The 23,869-nt window shown below is 32.7% G+C and overlaps 1 long non-coding RNA gene across 1 annotated transcript; it reads left to right on the top strand.

The window, feature by feature from the left end:
* The first annotated feature begins 17,716 nt into the window (after window positions 1-17,716).
* LOC145798424 (uncharacterized) lies at window positions 17,717-19,341 on the top strand. The gene is made up of 2 exons (XR_014339271.1): window positions 17,717-17,867; window positions 19,158-19,341. It is a non-coding gene; the product is annotated as an uncharacterized LOC145798424 (long non-coding RNA).
* The last annotated feature ends 4,528 nt before the right edge of the window (window positions 19,342-23,869 follow it).

Here is a 23,869-nt window from a genome sequence, read left to right as displayed (position 1 = left end):
CATAAACTAATGCGAGCACATATTTCAAAGTCCTAAACTAGATCATTAATTTCATTTACAATATACTATCCAAACAATACAATTAAAGTAAAATCATTCAAAATCTTAAACTTACCTAAAAGTAATTCTTCATTAACTTTTACATTGATCTAAAATGCAATAAATAAATAATAATAAAAAGTAATTTTTCATTAACTTTTACATTCATCCAAAATGCAATTAAAAAAAAAAATTGTTGTAAAACTTCATTCAATTCAAACCCATGAAATAAAATAAAAACATTTCCAAGATCTCAAACTCCATCATGAATCACATCTAATCGAACTTTCAAAAATTTCAATTCCATGCATTTTGTTGATGAACCTTGCACAAAAATAAATTGAAAAATATACACTTCAATCTTTAATATTCATAATTCCTTTGACAAAAAAAGTGTAAAAGAATAAAGTAATAAAAAGATAAACAAATGTCTATATATTGCATCTCAATATAGTAAGAAAATGTGTTGAGTATATGAAAAAATTGCCAATGAGCAAATGGATATTAGAGTTCAATTATAGCATCAACATTATAGGTTGAATTTGAAATGGGCTTGACTCCAAAGTACCTAATTAGGAGTCAACAAGAGAAGATTAATAAAACTTACATCATAAAATAAACAATACAAATAAAAATGAAGATAAATAAATTCTCATATTACCCAAGTCATATTGCTCAAATTCTTTCACATCATCCATTGCCTTTCGAAGAGAAATTGAAAAGTTGCTTCGAAACCAATTATGAGTATATACAAGAGCTTCAATTATAGAAGGTGAGAGTGAACTATGAAATGGGTCAAGAATACGCCCCCTTGTACTAAAAGTCGACTTTGACGCAACGGTAGAAATGGGCATGGCCAACACATTCCTTGCAAGTTGCGATAACACTCTATATTTGATTCCTTGCAAAATGTTCAACCTCGGAAAAATATTGTTCCAATTTCGACTTAGATCCACTAGTGCATCGCTCCTCCAAATAGGAATTAAATTGGAAGTTGGCCAAAGAATAGCGATCATCATCATCATCTTCTACCATATTTACAACTTCACTCACACTTGGAAGTTTCTCATTTGAAGGATAAAGTGTGACATAATGGCTATACAAACGACTCAAACAACTCTTAACCTTGTCTACCATATCTTCCCCCTTCTTAATATTTCCAAGAAATAAATTTGAAAAGCAAAACTCCAAGTATGCCATTTTTTTTGTAGGATCAAGAACAACCGCAACATACAATAATAAGTTGATCTTACTTCCATCCCCCTAGTACTTGCTAAACTTTTGTTTTATAGTCTTTGTCATTGTGCTCAAAGTATCATTGTCCTCCAAAATTAATTGGTTAATTTTGCATTCAATAACGAACATTTTTTTTGTAAAAAGCATTGGAAGTAACAAAGAAAGACTTCAAAAATTTCTTAATTGCAAGATAAAATAATTTTAGAAACCTCAAAAACAATCTACATTTTTTCCAATCCAACTCATTCGAACTTCTCCTTATGCCACCATCAACATCCTTGAAATAAGGATCAAAATTGGAATCCACAAACTTCAAGCAGTTAAAAGCCTTTTCATACTTTTCGGCTGCCTCTAACATCAAATAGGTAGAGTTCCACCTAGTTAGTACATCTAGGCATACAAGAGCTTTTGAATCAATTTGAGTGTGGCTGCACACTTCTTAAAAACATCATGCCTATGAGGAGCAAACCTCATTTATCTCACCGCAAGTCTAATGTTGGCAATAGAATCGTCCATTTCTTTTAACACGTCACTCGCAGCGAGATTAAGAATATGTGCACAACAACGCATATAAATAAACTCATGTTGCAAAATAGTCCCCTTCCAATCTTTGGTTATCGTTTTCAAATATTGAATGGAAAGATTATTAGAACTAGCATTATTAACTGTTAAGGTGAATATGCTATCAATGTTCCACTCAATCAAACACGACTCAATTTTTCGACCCAACGTTTCTCTTTTGTGATCTTCAACTTATTGAAAATTTATGATTCTTTTTTGAAGTTTCCAACTATCATCAATGAAATGAGCAGTCCAACACATGTAACACAAATTTTGAATAGATGTCCAAGTATCCGTAGTAAAGCAAATTCTACGACCCTTCATGGCCTTCTTTAACTTATCTCTTTCATTCTTGAATATGTTAAGCCTTTCTCTAGATATGGTTTGACAAGAGAGAATTGGTATGAATTTAGGTTGCATGACATTACAAAATCTTCTAAACCCAACTCCCTCCATAAATCTAAATGACAACTCATCAATGACCACCATCTCCGTAAGAGACCTTTTATAATCAAAATTAAAAGTTATTGCTACAACCTCAACACCCTCTTCATTTTGTTTTGGTTTAAGATTTGATGTTTGTTGACCATCTGTATCCCTGTTTGGATATTATTTAGAATTGGGTGTATGACTCCTCAAATTGCTAGTCCCATAAAGTCTAGAGTCAGCCAAATCCTCTTTCTTGCAATATGTGCATACGGCTCTACGTTTCCCATCAGTCCCTACAACCTTATCAAAATGATCCCAAACTGTGGATGGTTCTCTCCTCTCACCACCCTCACTCTTTCTCTTTGGGGGTCTAGGAGGCTTAGGTTCAGCTTCGGGTTCGGCTAAGAGGGAATTCATTTGAGAACTAGAGGATTCCGACGGTAAAAGATTGATTGCGGGAGATTCAACACTGTCCTCCATTTAAACTGAATTACAAAAATTAGAATGAAAATTAAATAACAACTGTAACACCCTGAAATAAATACAATAACCAACCGCGATGATAAGTAAATAACAATATAAATCAAAGTATAACATCCTTTCATTGCATAAGATTCAGTTGTACAAAAGAGGTGACACATACGAATATACATTTATAATTCCTAACCCTGAATCTATAACATGTGCTAATAACAAAGATATGAAATAGAAGTTAAACAAATAATAGAAATGCCTTGAAGGCTACAACTTTCCAAGACTATACTTGGTTATATCAAATGGATTTAAATCCAATACAGATAATGTCCTAGGCTTGTACAAAATAATATCAATAGGTAAACAAAATGAAGCTCTTGCTCCAATCCTCCCAAGCTACTGACTTGGTGAAAGCATCTCACCAACACCTGAAGATAGTTTTCCCATATAAGGTGAGCCAAATCCCAGTAAAAATAATTCAATACAATATATGAATCTTAACAAGGATATAAATGTGAAATGCATATGCAATACCCATGTCAAAACATTTTACATTTCTTTCCCAAAACCATGCCATGCTTAGTTTATATCACAATTCTCAAATCATGTCCTTTATAATAGAAAACAATGAGGAAATCTCAAATCGATACAATCTTTCATAGATATTTTGTCTACACGAAACCATCAAACGACACCCATGTAAACGAAGCTTATATAAGTGCTAGTATTGTCATTTTACGGATATTTCATCCGCGGAAATTGGCACCCATGTATATACCCATTTTTCAGGACTTTCACCTTGGACACACATGTCAACTTAATTTGGTGATACACACATCTTTTCCACTTTTACCAATTTTTTCTCAAAATCATATACATGTGGATGAAAAATTAGTTTCAATTCACCTAATTCTCATGCAATTTCTACAACAATCATAGCTATCCTCCACCAATAGCCCAAAACAGATATTTCTAAATAGATATAAAATCTCCAATACAGATAAACGATCCAAAATTCAACATCTGAGTGATAATACATATCTAACTCCACTATCCATACTAATATCCATCCAATTTCACATTTTCAACATCAATTTCAGTTATTTATAGAAAATAAATATATGAGACATTTAGGGAAAAACCTCTATTTCTTCCAAAATTCATTCCAAGTGTCAAAATCAGTAATTTTACCACAATTCAACCTTATTTCCACTCCCACAACCACTTTCAATACAACCATTGGAAAACCCCTCTTTTGATTTTAAACAAAATCCCAGGTTTGATCAAAATCCTCCAAAATCACAAATTTGTTTTATAAAAGCAAATAGTTAAGTTAAAACTCAAAAAAGAGTGTAGAGAATCCCTACCTCGAAGCTAGATGACCAAGGAGATAGTGGAGAAACCTCAAAGAAGCCAAAATCCAACTTTGCTCGGATGAAAACAAAGCTCCAAGTGAGCTTTACCTTTTTAACAAAGGGAGTAGGGTGGAAAAATGGATAGATCTAGGTGTATTTGTAGAGAGAGAGTAAGTTCTAAAGAGGGGAGCTCTAGATTTAGGGTTTTGAAATTTTTCACAGAGAGAGAGATGAAAAAGTGATGTAAAAAGTGACTTTTACAAACTGATATATGTAAAGTCTGCTCAAGCGCAAAAAGTGACGCTCAAGCGTCCAGACACAAAAATAATTACTGTTCGAGCTCAAGAAATGAAGCTCGAGCTCCAAGGCACAATGAAAAAGACGTAACTGCTCAAGCGCAGAAAGTGATGCTCGAGTGTAGAATACACACTCCCAGTAGTTTTACAGACAGAAGGCCAACGCTCGAGCGCAAAAATGGTCGCTCGAGCGCAATACTGCTCAAGCGCAAGAAACTTCACTCGAGCGAAGAATAACAAGTCCCAATAGTTTTACAAACCTACAAAACTACTAAGAGTTCACAAAGTTCGATCGAGAGCAAGAAGTGGTGCTCGAGCATAGAAACAAAATTCTGGGCAACAAGGTCTTGGAAAAACAAGGTACCAACCTATTCCAAACGCAACCAACACATCCCAAAAGCCAAACTCAATGAGGGAAAAGAGGAATTAGACAAGAACAACAATACAGAACCATGAAACCTAAGTCCAGAGTATTAAATGGGTCAGGTCTAAATCAGAATCGCTATAACAACTAAATGATAAATATAATATAAAAAAGTAATTAACATATTCAATTTCCCCTAAGTACAAAGATCAAATCTGTTATTAAAATTGAATTGAAATTGAATATGATATTGAAATTAATAGATTCAATTTCCCCACATCACCTTCTAAATAAATTTTAATAATAGAAAAATCCTAAAAAAAATTACAAAAAACAAAACAATTACAGATTCAATTTCAAAAACATAACAGATTTAATCACATATTCAATTTAATAACATATGCAATTTAAAATTTCAATAACAGATTTAATTTCAACTTCTAACATAGATTTAATTTCAAAAATACAGATTCAATAACACAGATTTAATAACAGATTTAACTCCAATAACATAGATTTAATTTCAACTTTCAGATTTAACACAGATTCAATCACAAATTCAATAATAGATTTAATTCCAATAACAGATTCAATTAATTTCCAATATATTCAATAAACTTAGAGAATAAATAGATTCAATTTCCACTTCGAATTCAATTTCCAAAATATTAATCATTGTTTGAAACAGAATCTTAGTCACCATTGAAACAAAATCTTAGTCATACAAACAGAAATAAACAAATAAACTTAGAGATTTGTTACTACACATCTGATTGCATTAAAAAAAAAAATCAGAGACTGAAGAGAGAGAGAGACTGAGAGACGCTTACCTAAGAGTTACAGAGCAGAGTCGATCTTACGAAGGTCAATCGGTCGCTTCGCCAGTCGACACAGAGAGAAGATAGAGAGAGAAAGAGAGACATGGAAGAACGAGAGACTGAAATTAGAAGAGAGGCTGCGCATAGAGAAATATAGATCTGATTACCTAAAAACAATCAGAGATCGGGGAGAGAGAGAGAGAGAGATGCTTACTTGAGAGTTACAGAAGAGAGAGAGAGAAAGAGTTGATCTTGCGAAAATTGATCGGTGCGATGAGAAGAGAGCTGTGAGCAGATGAAAAACGAGACAAATTGATGAGATGTAAAGAAAGAGAACAGCTGCGCAGATGTGTTTTTGAGAGATTAGGGTTTACTTTTGGTTTGTTTGGGTATAGAGGAATGGTCCAGATTTAAAAAAAAAAAAAATTACAAAATGTTAATGTGGGTGGGTTGCGGCGGGTGTGATTAAAACCCGCAATCCGAAAATTAGCTAGAATTCAAACCGCACCCCACCGTATTGTGTTTGCAAAATCGACCATATGTGTGCGGGTCGATTCGATAGGACAGTTTGGACGGGTCGGATAACCATATGCCCAACCCTAATTAATGCGTCTCGTGTTTGACAAGTCAGGAAACTACTCCGATGGATTCATTGGTGGTTGAGTTGAGTGGGGACCATAATCATCCCGTGTTGAACAATAAGTTGCTTAGCCAAGTATTTGGATGGGTCTTAAGTATTGCAAATTCGAAGTTCTATTACCATATATGTGTTTATGATAGTTTATAATTTTTAATTATGAATTAAGTAGTATGTAATTATGACTTCGGTCTAGTTTGGCAATTTACTATTTTAATTTAAAAGTCAAAAAATTATTAAAAAATTTAAAATCAATATATTATACAAAAAAAAGTCAAACATTCTATTGTCTCTTTACTTTTTGATATATCATCATGTAGAGAGGTTATGACATTTTTTAGTCTTGACCCAACTTTGTTGCATAATCTTGTCACTTTCAATTATAATCAAAGTACTATAATAGATTATAACTAAACAAATACTGTTAATAGCACCCAATTTTTTTCTTTAAACTCTCACCCATTTATATTTTTTTTGTATCAGAATTTTATCCCATTATAAAATTTCAATTTAATTCTTATTACTAATTTCTCAAACCTTAATCCTAACCTTATCTACTCCCACCAACTAGCTTTACCACACTTCCGAGGCAATCCAATTGAGACATAATCCAATATCTCTTGGTAACTAAAATAAAAATTACAATAAATTATATCTAACACTACACTGATTCATAACTCAAAAAAAATTTAGACCCTACAACCAAACTAAGTCATAATTACACATTACTTAATTTGTAATGAAATGATTACAAAACATGGAACCTAGGGGGGGCACTGGAGAGGCTCTCTTGCTAGGCAATTTTCGGTTTCTCTCCGGGAACTTTCCGGTATGTCTTCGGCGAGCCCTCAAAATGCTTTCAAAGAGTAGACCGGAGTTTTTTATGCCTCAGAAAAAGGGTTTAAGAGTTTCTCCTTCGATTTCGACGAAAAATTTCAGATTTTCGACACTCACAATAGTTCACTCTTCTTTAAATCCTCCTCTCATGCTATTGTGGGTTTTCTTCTTTTTCAACTCTGACTTTTGGCAGTGATTGAAGTACGACGGCGATAGCAATGGAGTTGGCCAGCGGCGCTACGGACAATGTCGACAACGATGGCTGGTTTGATCCAAATCTTACATTTCCAAATCACATCTGTGAGAAGATTGGTGATTTTTCCTGTATCATAACTATTTTTTTAGCAATTTTGTTTTTGTTATTTGTAATTTTTGTTAGGTTGTTTGTTTGACCTTTTAAAGTCTTACTGTTTTTATTTTTCTTGACCTGTATGTTTGTTTATTTTTATTTCAATATAACTGTTTTATAACTTTCTTAAAAAAAAAATTACAAAACATCATGATCAAAAATATGTACACCTAAAAAGAGAATATGGCCAATAGTAGAATTTTGAATTATATCAACTCCCATGCTATTGTGGGTTTTCTTCTTTTTCAACTCTGACTTTTGGCAGTGATTGAAGTACGACGGCGATAGCAATGGAGTTGGCCAGCGGCGCTAGGGACAATGTCGACAACGATGGCTGGTTTGATCCAAATCTTACTTTTCCAAATCACATCTGTGAGAAGATTGGTGATTTTTCCTGTGTCATAACTATTTTTTTAGCAATTTTGTTTTTGTTATTTGTAATTTTTGTTAGGTTGCTTGTTTGACCTTTTAAAGTCTTATTGTTTTTATTTTTCTTGACCTGTATGTTTGTTTATTTTTATTTCAATATAACTGTTTTATAACTTTCTTAAAAAAAAATATTACAAAACATCATTATCAAAAATATGTACACCTAAAAAGAGAATATGGCCAATAGTAGAATTTTGAATTATATCAAAACCCACCCAAATATTTCTCAAATGGTGGCTAAGCAATTGAACTTCGACACATGCACTCAGCCACCAGTCGACGAAATATTAAAGCTAGCCTTTCTGGAAAATGTGTGGTTAACGACAAGTCTACACATTTATATGAGGGTTCATAGTCAAGTCTAGTTTAGAAAAGAAAAATTAAAAATTAAAGATTAAAAAATAAAATAAAATCTGAGAGAATATGAATATATATAGAATTTGGAATTATATAAAGACCTGCACCCGCCCAGATTTAAAAAAATAAATTGTTAATGCAGACAGGTTGTGGCAGGTGCGGTTAAAACTCGCAACCCGTCCGTAATTCGAAAATCAGCCAAAATCCAAACCACACCCAACCCTATTGTGTTTGCAAAACCGTCTATATGTGTGCGAGTCGGTTCGGATAGGTGATTTGGACGGATTGGATGATCCTATGCCCATCCCTAATTAGTGCGTCTCGTGTTTGACAAGTCAGGCAACTACTCCCATGGATTCATTGGTGGTTGAGTAGACTGGGGAACGTTAAATTGCTTAGCCAAGTATTTGGGTGGGTCTTAAGTATTGCAAATTTGAAGTTCTATTACCATATGTGTTTATAATAGTTTATAATTTTTCATTATGAATTAAGTAGTATGTATTTATGACTTAGGTCTCGTTTGGTAAATCACTATTTTAATTTAAAAGTCAAAAAATTATTAAAAAATTAAAAAATCAACATATTATATAAAAAAAAGTCAAATATTCTATTTTCTCCTTACTTTTTGTTATATCATTATATAGAGAGGTTATGACATTTTTTAGTCTTGACACAACTTTGTTGCATAATCTCACCACTTTCGATTATAATCAAAGTGTTATAATAGATTATAACCAAACAAATACTGTTAATAGCACCCAATTTTTTTCTTTAAACTCTCACCCATTTATATTTTTTTTGTATCAGAATTTTATCCCATTATAAAATTTCAATTTAATTCTTATTACTAATTTCTCAAACCTTAATTCTAACCTTATCTACTCCCACCAACTAGCTTTGACTACCACACTTCCCAGGCGATCCAATTGAGACATAATCCAATATCTCTTGGTAACTCAAATAAAAATTACAATAAATTATATCTACACTACACTGATTCATAACTCAAAAAAATTTAAACCCTGCAACCAAACTAAGTCATAATTACACATTACTTAATTTGTAATGAAATGATTACAAAACATCGAACCTAGGGGTGCTGGAGAGGCGCTCTCGCCAAGAAATTTTCGGTTTCCTTCCAGGAACTTTCCGGCACGTCTTCGGCGAGCTCTCAAAATGCTTTCAAAGTGTAGACCTAAGTTTTTTATTCCTAAGAAGAAGGGTTTTAGAATTTCTCCTTCAATTTCGATAAAAAATTTTAAATTTTCGACACTCACAATAGTTCACTCTTCTTTAAATCCTCCTCCCATGCCATTGTGGGTTTTCTTCTTCTTCAACTTTGACTTTTGGCAGTGATTGAAGTACGACGGCGACAATAGTGGAGTTGGCTAGCGGCGCTAGGGATGGCGTCAACAACGATGGCTGGTTTGATCCAAATCTTACCTTTCCAAATCACATCATTGAGAAGATCGGTGATTTTTCCTGTATCATAACTATTTTTTTGGCAATTTTGTTTTTGTTATTTGTAATTTTTGTTAGGTTGTTTGTTTGACCCTTTAGAGTTTTACTGTTTTTATTTTTCTTGACCGGTATGTTTGTTTATTTTTATTTCAATATAACTATTTTATAACTTTCTTAAAAAAAAATATTACAAAACATCATGATCAAAAATATGTACACCTAAAAAGAGAATATGGCCAATAGTAGAATTTTGAATTATGTCAAAACCCACCCAAATACTTCTCAAAGTGGTGGCTAAGCAATTGAACTTCGACACATGCACTCAGCCACCAGTCCACGAAATATTAAAGCTAGCCTTTCTGGAAAATGTGTGGTTAACGACAAGTCTACACATTTATATGAGGGTTCATAGTCAAGTCTAATTTGGAAAAGAAAAATTAAAAATTAAAAAATAAAGTAAAATCTGGGAGAATATGAATATATATAGAATTTGGAATTATATCAAGACCCGCACCCGCCCAGGTTTAAAAAAATAAAATGTTAATGCAGGCAGGTTGTGGCAGGTGCGGCTAAAACTCGCAATTCGTCCGTAACCTGAAAATCAGCCAGAATTCAAACCACACCCGACCTTATTCTGTTTGCAAAACCGTCTATATGTGTGCGAGTTGGTTCGGATAGGCGATTTGGACGGATTGAATAATCCTATGCCCATCCCTAATTAATGTGTCTCGTGTTTGACAAGTCAGGCAAGTACTCCAATGGATTCATTGGTGGTTGAGTTGAGTGGGGACCACAATCATCCCGTGTTGAACATTCAATTGCTTAGCCAAGTATTTGGGTGGGTCTTAAGTATTGCAAATTAACCCAGGGGTGAGTGGCAACCGGGTAAGGGCTTGGGGTTTAAGCCCCTAAGTCCTGGGTTCAACTTCCCTCTGGGCCAATCTTCTGGGCGTAGCACAGTTGGTTAGGAGGTTGACCTCAAGGATGCCTTATCAGCTACTTGGTGTGGGTTTAATTCTCCTCCGCTGTGCGAGTCCTGACTTAAGCGGAGCTTGCCTTGGGAGGTCGGGACAAGCTTCCAGGTTATAGTCTCTTACTCGAAACGGACAACAGGACACCCTGGTAATCTCCTCAAGGGCGCTGCCTTGGACCTGCGGGAAAGTGAGAGGATTTTCCTGTAACAAAAAAAAAAAAAAATATTGCAAATTTGAAGTTCTATTACCATATATGTGTTTATGATAGTTTATAATTTTTCATCATGAATTAAGTAGTATGTATTTATGACTTAGGTCTCGTTTGGTAAATTACTATTTTGATTTAAAAGTCAAAAAATTATTAAAAAATTAAAAAATCAACATATTATACAAAAAAAAAGTCAAATATTCTATTTTCTCCTTACTTTTTGATATATCATTATATAGAGAGATTATGACATTTTTTAGTCTTGACACAACTTTGTTGCATAATCTCACCACTTTCAATTATAATCAAAGTGTTATAATAGATTATAACCAAACAAATACTGTTAATAGCACCCAATTTTTTTCTTTAAACTCTCACCCATTTATATTTTTTTTTGTATCAGAATTTTATCCCATTATAAAATTTCAATTTAATTCTTATTACTAATTTCTCAAACCTTAATCCTAACCTTATCTACTCCCACCAACTAGCTTTGACTACCACACTTCCCAAGCGTTCCAATTGAGACATAATCCAATATCTCTTGGTAACTCAAATAAAAATTACAATAAATTATATCTAACACTACACTGATTCATGACTCAAAAAAATTTAGACCCTGCAACCAAACTAAGTCATAATTATACATTACTTAATTTGTAATGAAATGATTACAAAACATCGAACCTAGGGGGCACTACTACAAAAATAGTTAAAGATCACACTTTGACAAAAAAAAGATCTCACTTTTATTGGAAGTGTGATAAAAAAAAATTGGATTGATATTTTAATCACACTTAATTTGATTGAGTGTGATAATATTTATTTTTTATGTCACTTTTCAATTAAGTGTGATTATGTATATATATTTTTAATCACACCTTCTAATTAAAGTGTGATTATATATACACTACTACTTTTTAATCACACTTTTTAAACAAGTGTGATTATATATATATTTTTTAATCACACATTCTAATTAAAGTGTGATTATTTATATATTTTTTAATCACACCTTTTAATTAAAGTGTGATTATATATACACTACTATTTTTTAATCACACTTTTTAAATAGGTTTGATTATATAGATATTTTTTAACCACACATTCTAATTAAAGTGTGATTATTTATATATTTTTTAATCACACCTTCTAATTAAAGTGTGATTATATATACACTACTACTTTTTAATCACACTTTTTAAATAGGTGTGATTATATAGATATTTTTTAACCACACATTCTAATTAAAGTGTGATTATTTATATATTTTTTAATCACACCTTCTAATTAAAGTGTGATTATATATACACTACTACTTTTTAATCACACTTTTTAAATAAGTGTGATTATATATATATTTTTTAATCACATTTTTTAATTAAAGTGTGATTATATATACATTACTACTTTTTAATCACACTCCCTAAATAGGTGTGATTGTATAAAATATTTCAATTTGATTTTTATATAAAATATACAATTCCCAAATCCGCGCCTCTATTCTATCCATGAATGATAGAGATGACTCACTACTAGAAAATGAGGCTTTAGACACGGAACTTTTTCACCCATTTTTTCATCTTTCTATCTTTCTGTCTTTGTCTCTCTTCTCTCTCTCTCTCTCTCTCTCTCACTCTCACTCATCACTCTTCTCTGTCTGTCTGTCTGTCTGTCTGTCTGTCTCTCTCTCTCTCTTTCTCTCTGTCTATCTCTCTCATCTCTCTCTGTCTCTCTTCTCTATCTCTCTTCTCGTTATCTCTCTAGCTCATCTCTCTCTGTCTCTCTCTCGTTTATCTCTTTTCGCTCTTCTTTTCTCTCCCTCTCACTTTGTCTATATCTTTTCACCTATTTTTTCATCTTCCTCTCTCTCTTCTCTTTCTCTCTCTCACTCATCACTCTTTTCTTTCTGTCTATCTGTCTCTTTCTCTCTCTCTGTGTCTCTCACTCATCTATCTCTTCTCTCATCTCTTTTCTCTCTCTGTCTCTTTCGTTCATCTCGCTTCTCTCTATCTCTCTCATATTTCTCTGTCTCTCCCGCTCATCTCTCTTCTCTCTCTCTCGTTCATCTCTTTTCTCTCTATGTCTCTCTCGCTCATCTCTCTTCTCTCTATCTCTCTCTCGTTCATCTCTCTTCTCTCTCTATCTTTTTTCTGTCTCTCACTCTCTATCTTTTTGTCCCTCTCTCTCTTCTCTTTCTCTCCCACTATGTTCGCGTTGCTCACTCTCTCCCTTCTGTCTTCTCTATTTACTGAGCTCCCTTTCGATTTATCTATCCACTACAAGAAAATGCATTTTTAGCGACCACTTTGTCTCTCTCTTGCTCATCGTTCTGTCTTTGTCTCTCTCTCTCTCTCTCTCTCTCTCTCTCTCTCTCTTTCTCTCCTCTATCTGTCTCTCACTCATTTTTCTCTCTCTCACAACCCATCTCCTTTACCACTACTGCAAACGCCATTCCACTACCACCATTACTACCACTGTCGCCACTTCACCTCTACGACTACCATTGCTACTACCATTGCCACCACTACCACTACTGCCACTATTACTACCATTACCTCTCATTCACCCTTGCCACTTCATCTACTCTACCACTACCACAACTTCACCACTAATCTCCTTCGCCACCACCATCACCACCACCACCATCATCTCTTATCCACCACCTTCACCACTACTGCCACTACTACTACCATTACCTCTCATTCACCCTTGCCACTTCATCTACTCTACCATTACCACAACTTCACCATTAATCTCCTTCGCCGCTACCACCACCACCACCATCATCTCTTATCCACCACTTTCACCACTACTGCCACTTTCTATCCTCTACCAAAAAAAAAAAAAAAAATCATTAATTACAAAAAAATATATATTTTAACAAAAAATATTTTTTTTTGACGACGGCAACTTTCGTCGCAAAAAAAAAAAAAAAGAAAGTTAAACGACATTATTTTGTTATTTAAATTTCATTTCTGACAAAAAAAAATATTTTTTATTCCCTCCTGTTTTTGTTTTCCATTCCTGCTCTATTCTCTCTCTCTATCTATCTATCTCTTCTATCCGTCTCTCACTCATCTCTCTCTCTCTCTCACCACCCATCTCCTCTATCACCTTCACCACTACTGCAAACGTCATTCCACCACCACCACTACTTCCACTGTCGCCACTTCACCTCTACGACTACCATTACTACTACCATCGCCACCAGTCCACTACTGCTGCTACTACTACCATTACCTCTCCTTCACCCCTTCCACTCCATCTACACTACCACTACCACAACTTCACCACTAATATTTTTCGCCATCACCACCACCACCACCATCATCTCTTATCCACCACCTCCACCACTAATGCCGCTACCTTTCCTCTACCACAAAAAAAATAGTTCATGATTTTTACTAACCAAAAAAAATAGGCCGTAGAAAAATATTTTTCATTGACCACAGAAAATAAACTTTTATTTTAGTGGAAAATATTTTTCATTAAAATATTACCCCTACTTCTACCAAATAAAAAATAATAATAATATCTATATTTCTATCATTTGATTTTCATACATACTTTTTGATTTTTTTCTTTTTAATCTCTATCATTTGATTTTCATACATAGACTTTCTGATTGATTTGTAATCGATTTGTGCTTCTCTCTTATTTTACTTTTAGACCCTTGTGTTTGTATATTTGTTTTTTATGCAAGATTGTTTCTTCTTTTTTTTTTTGAAAATTTTCTCTTCTCTGTTTGTTTGCTGAGAAAACCGAGCATTAGAACCAAATATAATTAAAAAATAGCTTGATTAGTTGTTGATTTTTTAAATATTTTAAATATTTTTTTAATTGATTAAAATATTAAAAAAATTCACTAAAAATAAAAAAATACTAATTAAAAACTTAAAAAAAAAAATTCAAAAATTGAAACAAATTTTTAATACAAAATCTATTTTGACTCGTTCAAACCTGCCCATTTGCCACGTTTGAAAAAAAAAAAACTAACAAATTATTCCAAAATTCCCCCCAAAATTTCCCTCATTTTTCTTCTTCTCAGTCGCGCTCATCTCTCTCTGTCTCTCTCTCAATCGTTTTGTATTTTTTTTCCCTTTGAATTTTAGCCTCTTTTTCTCTCTCTCATTTGTTGCATAACCCTAACCCAACCCGTCTTTGAGAGAGATGCAGAGACGAAACGACATGGAGATGAAGGCGATGTGACTCCGGTAGACGACTCCAGCAGACGACTCCGGCAGCTAGGCGAGGGGAGGCGACATCGAGGCAAGGGAAGGCGGCAACCGACGAGGTCCCTTTCGTCTTCATTTTGATTTGTTACTGATATATATATATATATATATATATATGATTTCTTGCCATGGTTTGATTTGTTGTTGATTTGTTAAATGGGTTTGATTAATTAAGTTTTATGGGTTTGAAGATTTAGGGTTTGTTGTGGATTTTTTTTCATCATCATTCTCATTTGTTCCTATTATATATATATGATTTCCTGGGTCAAAATTGTTGTTGATTTCTTAGATTTGTTGTTGATTAAGTGGAAAGAAGAATGGAATCGTCCACTGCACACCCTTAATGCCCAGCAGGACCACAAGCTCATGTTCGGTCTACTTTTTTCCCTTAAATCCTTGACTGCAAAAATGGATCCAACAAGGTTTGTTTTGCTTCTTCAAGTTTTGAATTTCAAACATAATATGTTTGCGTGAGTATTTTGATTTCCCATAGAAATTAAAAAAATTTATTTGATTATATAAAACAGAAAATGTTTCAGTTGTGCAAAGAAAACTAATAATTTGACATGCATATACTGTTTGTTTTGGGATCCATAAGATGGTATTAAAAACAGTATAACTGGTTCTAATGCCATATGTGATATGTTGATTCCTGTAACAGAAATTTCTTCCTGTATCATCTATTGGCCTTATTAACTCCATATTTATTCTTAGCTTGGAGATTGATTAAATTTTTGTTGAAATTGGCATATGTTTATTAGACATATTTTGTTTGGTATTGGAGTCTCACACTGTAATAGATTCATGATTCATCACTTGTTTGGATTTGGAGCTAATTTTTTCATTGAGGTCCAAATGTTGTGCCAGACATTGTTTTTAATTATTTTGGTTGTGGTTGGTGTTCAATGATTGTATGATTTACATGGGACTCTTTTGGACAGTGCGGAGAAGGGAAATCTTGGGGTGCCTCAGTTACCAGGACAAGGGTGTTCATTTCACAGCTTCCGTACCAATACATACAAACTCAGTTTTATGGAGAGTCCATCTGGTATGTTGAGCTCCCAAATATGGATGTGACTATCACGTGATGAGGTCATATGAAAGTCTTTGATAAGAAAACTTGTGTTCCCAGTGACATTAATTGATGTATTCAATGTAATGGCAACGTGATGCTGTGCATACTTTAGACTGGAATGATAGGATTAAGGTCATTAAGATGTCTTGTTTGACGTGACAAGTTAGTCCCTTTTGCGAGAAAGGTTTTGTTTTGAATTTTTACACAGCATTATACTTAAAATTGAGAAGTTTTTGATTTACATGAGACTACCTGTAAGAGCACTACTCTGAAAGAAAGAATTCACTTCACTTCAGGCTCTCATTACTAATTTTTGGTATCTGTGTAACCACACAGTTCTCATTGTACAACTACATATAAATTTGTTTGCAAATCATTCTCGTCACTCATCCCAAGACTGGTGATCTAAGGGATTCCCTGAAGTATATTTACAATTTGTAAGTTGAATAGGTTGTCAAGAATCCACTCTATAGTTCAGGAACTCTAATCAGGTGAGTGATATATATTTTCTATCTTATTTTTATCATTGTGAAACACTTATATGATGACCTATTAGCTAAGGGTTTTAAATGATGCATGACACCTCGGAGATTTTCTATGTAGAAGTTAATTTGATTGGGTTGTTGTCCCTGACGGGTGCCTTCTACCATTTTGGAGAATAGTTTTTGAGCAAAATATAACCAAATAGAGAAAACATTGCAAGGATTAATTTATTCAATCTAAAACAAGTTTCATTACTGACTAGATTTAAACTGCTCACATTTTTTACCATGCATTCATTGGTCTTTTCTAGCTTGACACACATAAATGACACTCCTTTGTAAATGAAAACTGTTCATCAAACTTCATAAACGGCTTAGCAACATTTTCTGGCTTGACACACATAAATAACACTCCTTTGTAAATGATACAAAGTATCATCGAGTGTGGAATTCATATTGTGTCTGTTGTTGAATCTGTTTTGGCATCTAATTGTGTCTGTTATTAATTGTTTTGTTTGGAATTTAGATTGACCAACTAGATGGAATTCAGAAAAAATAGGTGGAATAATTTTGGTATGAATTTAATAATAGGTGGAATAATCTGTATGAATCTGTCTGTTATTAAATGTTTAAGAAAGTTCTCGCCAATAGTGATGAAAATAACAGAGAAGAGTAGTATCCAGAACAGAATTGATAAATGCTGACTGACTAAAACGATTGAGTAAGCACTCCATAACTTGAAGAAAAACCTGCAACATGATTAACTATAGTTAGAAAACTATTTTGTTGAGTGCTTTCATATTTAAAACATTTAGGGAAACTTGACCACTGACTTTTAGAAGACTTGATCACTGATGGCTCCCAAAAAAAATAAGTTCATTATATATTTGGAAAGACAATGAACAAGCCAAATCTTAGTGGATTTGTTGCCCTCCATGCCATATTGGTCATGAAAAAGTCACGCAATGTTCAAATAAGTATTACCAGCCCAGATTAGAGGCTTATATCAAACTCCAGCTACCTTCCTCAATTTTCAATTTCCCTCTGCTTGAATTTGCTATATTTTTTTATTTCTCTATTTTTTTTTGTTTTGAATTTCCTATAGTTTGAATTTTGAAAAAATATTACACGAAAATGCTGATTTTGTACTCATCTTCATTCTTCCACACAAGGTTTTGTGACCAGAGATTAGTCATTTAGCAATTCAAGCCTACAGTAAAGAAACTAGTCTCAGAGTTGGGCAACTTGGTAAGTAAATAAATTTTCTTTTATGATTGTGCTTCAGCTGAACACTCACTGCCTAGTTAATTTCATGAATTTGTGTCTGTTAGTCTGTGTCTGTTTACATTCAAACTGAATCTGTGTCTGTTTACATTCAAACTGAATCTGTTTACATTCAATCTGTTTAATTGAATCTGTGACTGTATTTTATATTTTATTAATATTTTATTAATCTGAATCTGTTTAAAGGAATTCAATGTTTTATTAAAAAGGTCCAAAATAAAGATTGACAAAATAGGAGAAAAAAAGGTTTAGAAATGGACTATAATTGCTATAATTGCTTTAATTTTGCTCTGTTATGTTATTTGTTTATTTTTCACTTTTGTTTCACAAGTTTGGTCATAAAAGAGAGATCTTCATTTACAATTTCGACTAGTGTTTTTGGTGTCTTGTATCAAATAAAATGAACTTGAGATTTCAATGACATTGTTTGGTATTGTTTGGTTTTGCTACTTTGGAATCTGATTTTCATAATTTTGCTTATGTTTGGTGTAATATGGAATGAAATGGACTATAATTGCTATAATTGCTTTAATTTTGCTTATGTTTGGTGTTTCATAATTTTGTGTTTTAGGCATATATAAGGAAACTTTGTTCATAAGGTTTGATAGAACTAGAGTTTGTCATAGTTTTATGTATATCATTTCACACCTAGATTCAATTAGCAAAGATTCTGAAGAAGCAAAAAAATAGCAAGGGGAGTTTAATGTGTATTTTGCTGGGAAATAATTTGAGAGAAGTGAGTGGATCTATAAGTGATACCGAAAAAACTTGAATGGTGTAGACTGTATTGTTTTAGACTAGCACAATACATTGATCTATAAGTGAGTGGATGTATACATATTATCCCTACTCTCTTTGTTGTGTCGTGCTTAGTATCTATTCTTTTATTAAATGTCTTGTTTCTCAAATAATATTGTCATTTTCTACAAGTGCATATCTTGAGTTTTAGATTACTTTTTTGTTTTATTATTAAATTATTCTAGCTTAAGAAAGTTTGAAATCATTCATGCCTTGATGATTTATTTTGGCTTCTACAAGGGTATCAATATCTTTTGTAGCTTTATACTATTTGTGTGGAGAATCAAAATAATTATGTCATTTTTGGTGGCTGTGGGGAAAGGATTAGGGCAGTTTAACAACTGGATAAATTACATTATTTTTGGTGTGATCTAAATGTAAGTTTATAAATTAATTAGTAAGTTTATTTATATGCTTCTGGCGGTTTTTAAATTAATTTGTTTTTTTATTTTTCAGGTCAGAAATTTCTTGGAGAGATGCAAAATATGGTCAAAGAATTCAAGAACTTACTTTTTTCAAGTTTTTTATTTTTTATTTTTTAATGTATGTAATCACAGTTAATTTTTTTTATTAATTTCTTTGTATATACTTTTAAACATTTAACTTTCATTTATGAAATATATGATATTATTTCATTCAATATATGGTTGTGATTCAAAATATAGTATATAGTGTGTATTACATTATTCAAATGCGCGTGCAAAAATAATATTGATTATTCTTTAAATATGTCAAAAAAAATTTTATCACAAGTTTTATTAGTTGTTAATCACACTTAAAATGTGTGATCTAAATGTTTTTAATCACACTTAAAAGGTGTGATCTAAAGTTTTTAATCACACTTAAAAGGTGTGAACTAAAGTTTTTAATCACACTTAAAAGGTGTGATCTAAATATTTTTAACCACACTTAAAAGGTGTGATCTAAATGTTTTTAACCACACTTAAAAGGTGTGATCTAAAGTTTTTAATCACACTTAAAAGGTGTGAATTAAAGTTTTTAATCACACTTAAAAGGTGTGATCTAAATGTTTTTAACCACACTTAAAATGTGTGATCTAAATGTTTTTAACCACACTTAAAAGGTGTGATCTAAATATTATTAATCACACTTAAAAGATGTGAAGAAAGCATTTTTTAATGACACTTAAAAAGTGTGATTAAAAATGACCATTTTTAATCACACTCCTAAAGACCACACTTTAATAAAACTTAAAAGGTGTGATTAAAAAACATACATCACACCAAAAAAGTGTGATCTTTATCTATATTTGTAGTAGTGGGGGTGCTGGAGAGGCGCTCTCGCCAAGAAATTTTCGGTATCCTTCCGGGAACTTTCGGTCATGTCTTTGGCGAGCTCTCAAAATGCTTTCAATGTGTAGACCTAAGTTTTTTATTCCTAAGAAGAAGGGTTTAAGAATGTCTCCTTCGATTTCGATAAAAAATTTCAGATTTTCGACACTCACAATAGTTCACTCTTCTTTAAATCCTCCTCCCATGCCATTGTGGGTTTTCTTCTTCTTCAACTCTGACTTTTGGCAGTGATTGAAGTACGACGACGACAACAGTGGAGTTGGCTAGCTGCCCTAGGGATGACGTCGACAACGATGGCTGGTTTGATCCAAATCTTACCTTTCCAAATCACTTCTGTGAAAAGATCGGTGATTTTTCCTGTATCATAACTATTTTTTGGCAGTTTCGTTTTTGTTTTTTGTAATTTTTGTTAGGTTGTTTGTTTGACCCTTTAAAGTCTTACTGTTTTTATTTTTCTTACCGTGTATGTTTGTTTATTTTTATTTCAATATAACTATTTTATAACTTTCTTAAAAAAAAATATTACAAAATATCATGGTAAAAAATATGTACACCTAAAAAGAGAATATGGCCAATAGTAGAATTTTGAATTATATCAATACCCACCCAAATACTTCTCAAAGTGGTGGCTAAGCAATTGAACTTTGACACATGCGCACTCAACCACCAGTCCACGAAATATTAAAGCTAGCCTTTCTGGAAAATGTGTGGAAAATGTGTGGTTAAAGACAAGTCTACACATTTATACGAGGGTTCATAGTCAAGTCTAATTTGGAAAAGAAAAATTAAAAATTAAAAAATAAAGTAAAATCTGGGAGAATATGAATATATATAGAATTTGGAATTATATCAAGACCCACCCAAATACTTCTCCAAGTGGTGGCTAAGAAATTGAACATTCGGCACAGTTTGATTTGTGGTCAACCTCCATTTCACGAAGAGTAATACTTAAAATCCTAAAAAATTTATCAAAAACCTTTAAGATTTCGAACATTTTGAAAATGTTAAAGTTAACCCTTCAGAAAAATGTGTAGTCTACTCATTTGTGTAAGAGCTGAAAAGTCTAGTCTACAAATTTACATGAGGGTTGAAAAGTCAAGTCTAAGTATGGAAAACAATGCAGAATCTCACTTATAGTCAAGTCTACAGTGGAAAAGAAAAATTAAAAATTTTAAAAATATATATAATTTGCACAAGGAAATTCGTTGGACGTTAGTTAAAAAATATATATAATGAGTTTTATAAATTTGGTATAATTACGTTGAACTTTTTTAATGTTTTAATTCATATATTACTTAACTTATTTTCATTATAAATCCCCAAGTCATATGAATAGAAAAATAATATTATTTATTTATTTATTTTTTTACATTAAAATGTAAGACTATAGTTGACCTTATCCATCTTGGGTAAATTAGTAGGTTGTAATAGTTAGATTTAATTCATCAATGAAAGTTAATTTTATCAGAATCATCGCTTAAAAAAAATTTGTGATAATTTTCTGAATCTGTTGCTAAGAATTGACAATTAGTGACGTTAATATATGAAATTTCTTTTTAAACTGTCGCTAAAACTTACAATTAGTGATGTTTTATGTAACAAAATTTCTAAACTATTGCTAAAAACTAACAATTAGTGACATTTTTGTCAGTATTTGATAAAAAAAAATACTTCTAATTATCACATGACCTATTAGACAATAAGTGTATCTATTGCGAGTTGCATGTAAGTCCCCCCTTTATCTTCGTGATTTTACTTAATCTGCATTAGTGTTGGTCCATTTACACTTAAAATGGGTGTTGGTGTAATTATGCTCAATTTGCCTTAGCCTTTTTTTTAGTGATTTTTTTTTTTAAATAATTTTTTCAAAATGTTTTACCCTTTTAAGTTCTAGTTGACCAGAGAGGCTAGAAAAGAATTTTTTTTCTTTAAAAAAAAAAAAAAACAGAAAGTACGGAAAAAGTCCACTAAAAAAAAGTGTTTAGTTTTTTTTTTTTTTGAATTTTTTTTACTCTTTGAGTCCTTTTACATCATGGATGTGTTTGATTGGACGGACTGATTAAGGGGATTAGAATTCATCGGACTTGAATCCTAGGACTGTGAATTCTCCGGACTATTTGGTTGGATTTGATGTGTATCTCGTGTTTGTTTTTTTTTTTTTGGAATTAGATGTTTGAAAATGACTATTTTTAGTGAATTCAATATTTGGTTGGACGTACTGGATAGGATAAATGTGCAAAAGACTATTTTATCCTTTTTCAATTGTTTACTAAGTAATAGCAATATTAAACATATCTTTAATATTTTAATTTTTTTTAGCTAGATTAAATAAAAATTTATTTTATTTTATTTTTTACACAATTAAATAAATTTATTTTTTAAAAATTAAATAAATAAAATATCAATAAAAATATATGTTACATGGTTATTGGGTTTGGGTGATGGGCACGTGCATACCAGGTGGGTGTCGCACAACGTAAGAGCGCACTAAGGGTTTTTTTGCTTTATTGGTTGTGTGGGTCAATTGGCATGTGCCACACAACACCAACTTGCACACACTATTCACCATATCATCAAATTGGAATGGGGCTTGCAAACTGATAGCAGCATTGGTATTGCCATAGTAACAAATCAACATTACATGTGTCTCACACACCCACATCGATACACACACCCGCACACCAGGGAAATCACATTTACAATGCAATACACATCGATAGCAGCGTTGGTATTGCTTGCAATTTGAGAAAATCATATTTACAATGCAATACACATCGATACACACACCCACACACTAGGGAAATCCACTTGTCACCAAACCGCAGTAACACGGCCCCTACCCCAAAAACAGAACACAAAACCAACCCTGCTCCACATACCCCTCACAGTCACATAACCCCCCAATGCAAAGAAACCAATCCACTGCTATGGAGGTGCCGACCTGCAAACAGACAGCGGTGCCGACGTCTGAACTGCTACGTATGTGACACCAGCACACCATCAACGGCTGAAATAGTACATATGTCACACCGTCACACCACCGCCTTTGAGCCCACCGCACAGCCAGTCTGAAACCCTAACGGCAATGGCAGAGTCATCTGTTGAAGTAACATTTGGGTTACCCAAAATACTATCCAACATAACAAAAAAGAAAACGTATTCCCACGAATCACGCACAATCAAAAACACTGAAGGGTATAACCGTCCACACCACGACGACGTACATGGAAAAATATGCTGAAAAGGACCAAATCTCTCTACTAGTAGGACTTACTGGATCAAAAGTTTAAAGTTGGAACTGATTGGTATAATTGGTTGTGGAATGGGATTTACTAGTAAATAATCCTAAAATATCTATAAAAAATTATTTTAAAAAATTAAATAAATAAAACATCAATAAAAAGTTAAATAAAATTGAGGGTCAAAATGATCATTTCACCACCTAATCCCAACAGTGAATAATCCCATTAAAAAATTATCACACACCCCCTCCCTTCTAGATAGTATAATCCCCCATATGGGGATAAGGAGTCCTGCCGGACTCTATGTCCGGCGGATTTAAAAAAAAAAAAAAAAATACCGGATTGGATGCTTTCCACAGATTACAATCCGCACAGTAAATAGTCTCCCCTTATCCCCCAATAAAACACACCCTATATGGACCTAAAAAAATTGACACAAATTTAAAAATGAAAAAACTAAAAACAAGACAAATTTTAAAAAATAGAAAGTAAATAAGATTGGAACCCATGACTTTTGATGTAAGAGGTAGGTTGACCATGTACCCGTAAGTCCATCTATGAGATCTCATTACAACATGAAAATTCTGAAAACTTTCGAAATATCGGTTTGTGA

Source organism: Camellia sinensis, chromosome 8 (assembly GCF_055761805.1).
Source record: "Camellia sinensis isolate YWXY chromosome 8, ASM5576180v1, whole genome shotgun sequence".
NCBI lineage: Eukaryota > Viridiplantae > Streptophyta > Magnoliopsida > Ericales > Theaceae > Camellia > Camellia sinensis.
The sequence above is the reverse complement of the archived record's forward strand: the minus strand, read 5'-3'. Positions and strand labels throughout refer to the sequence as shown.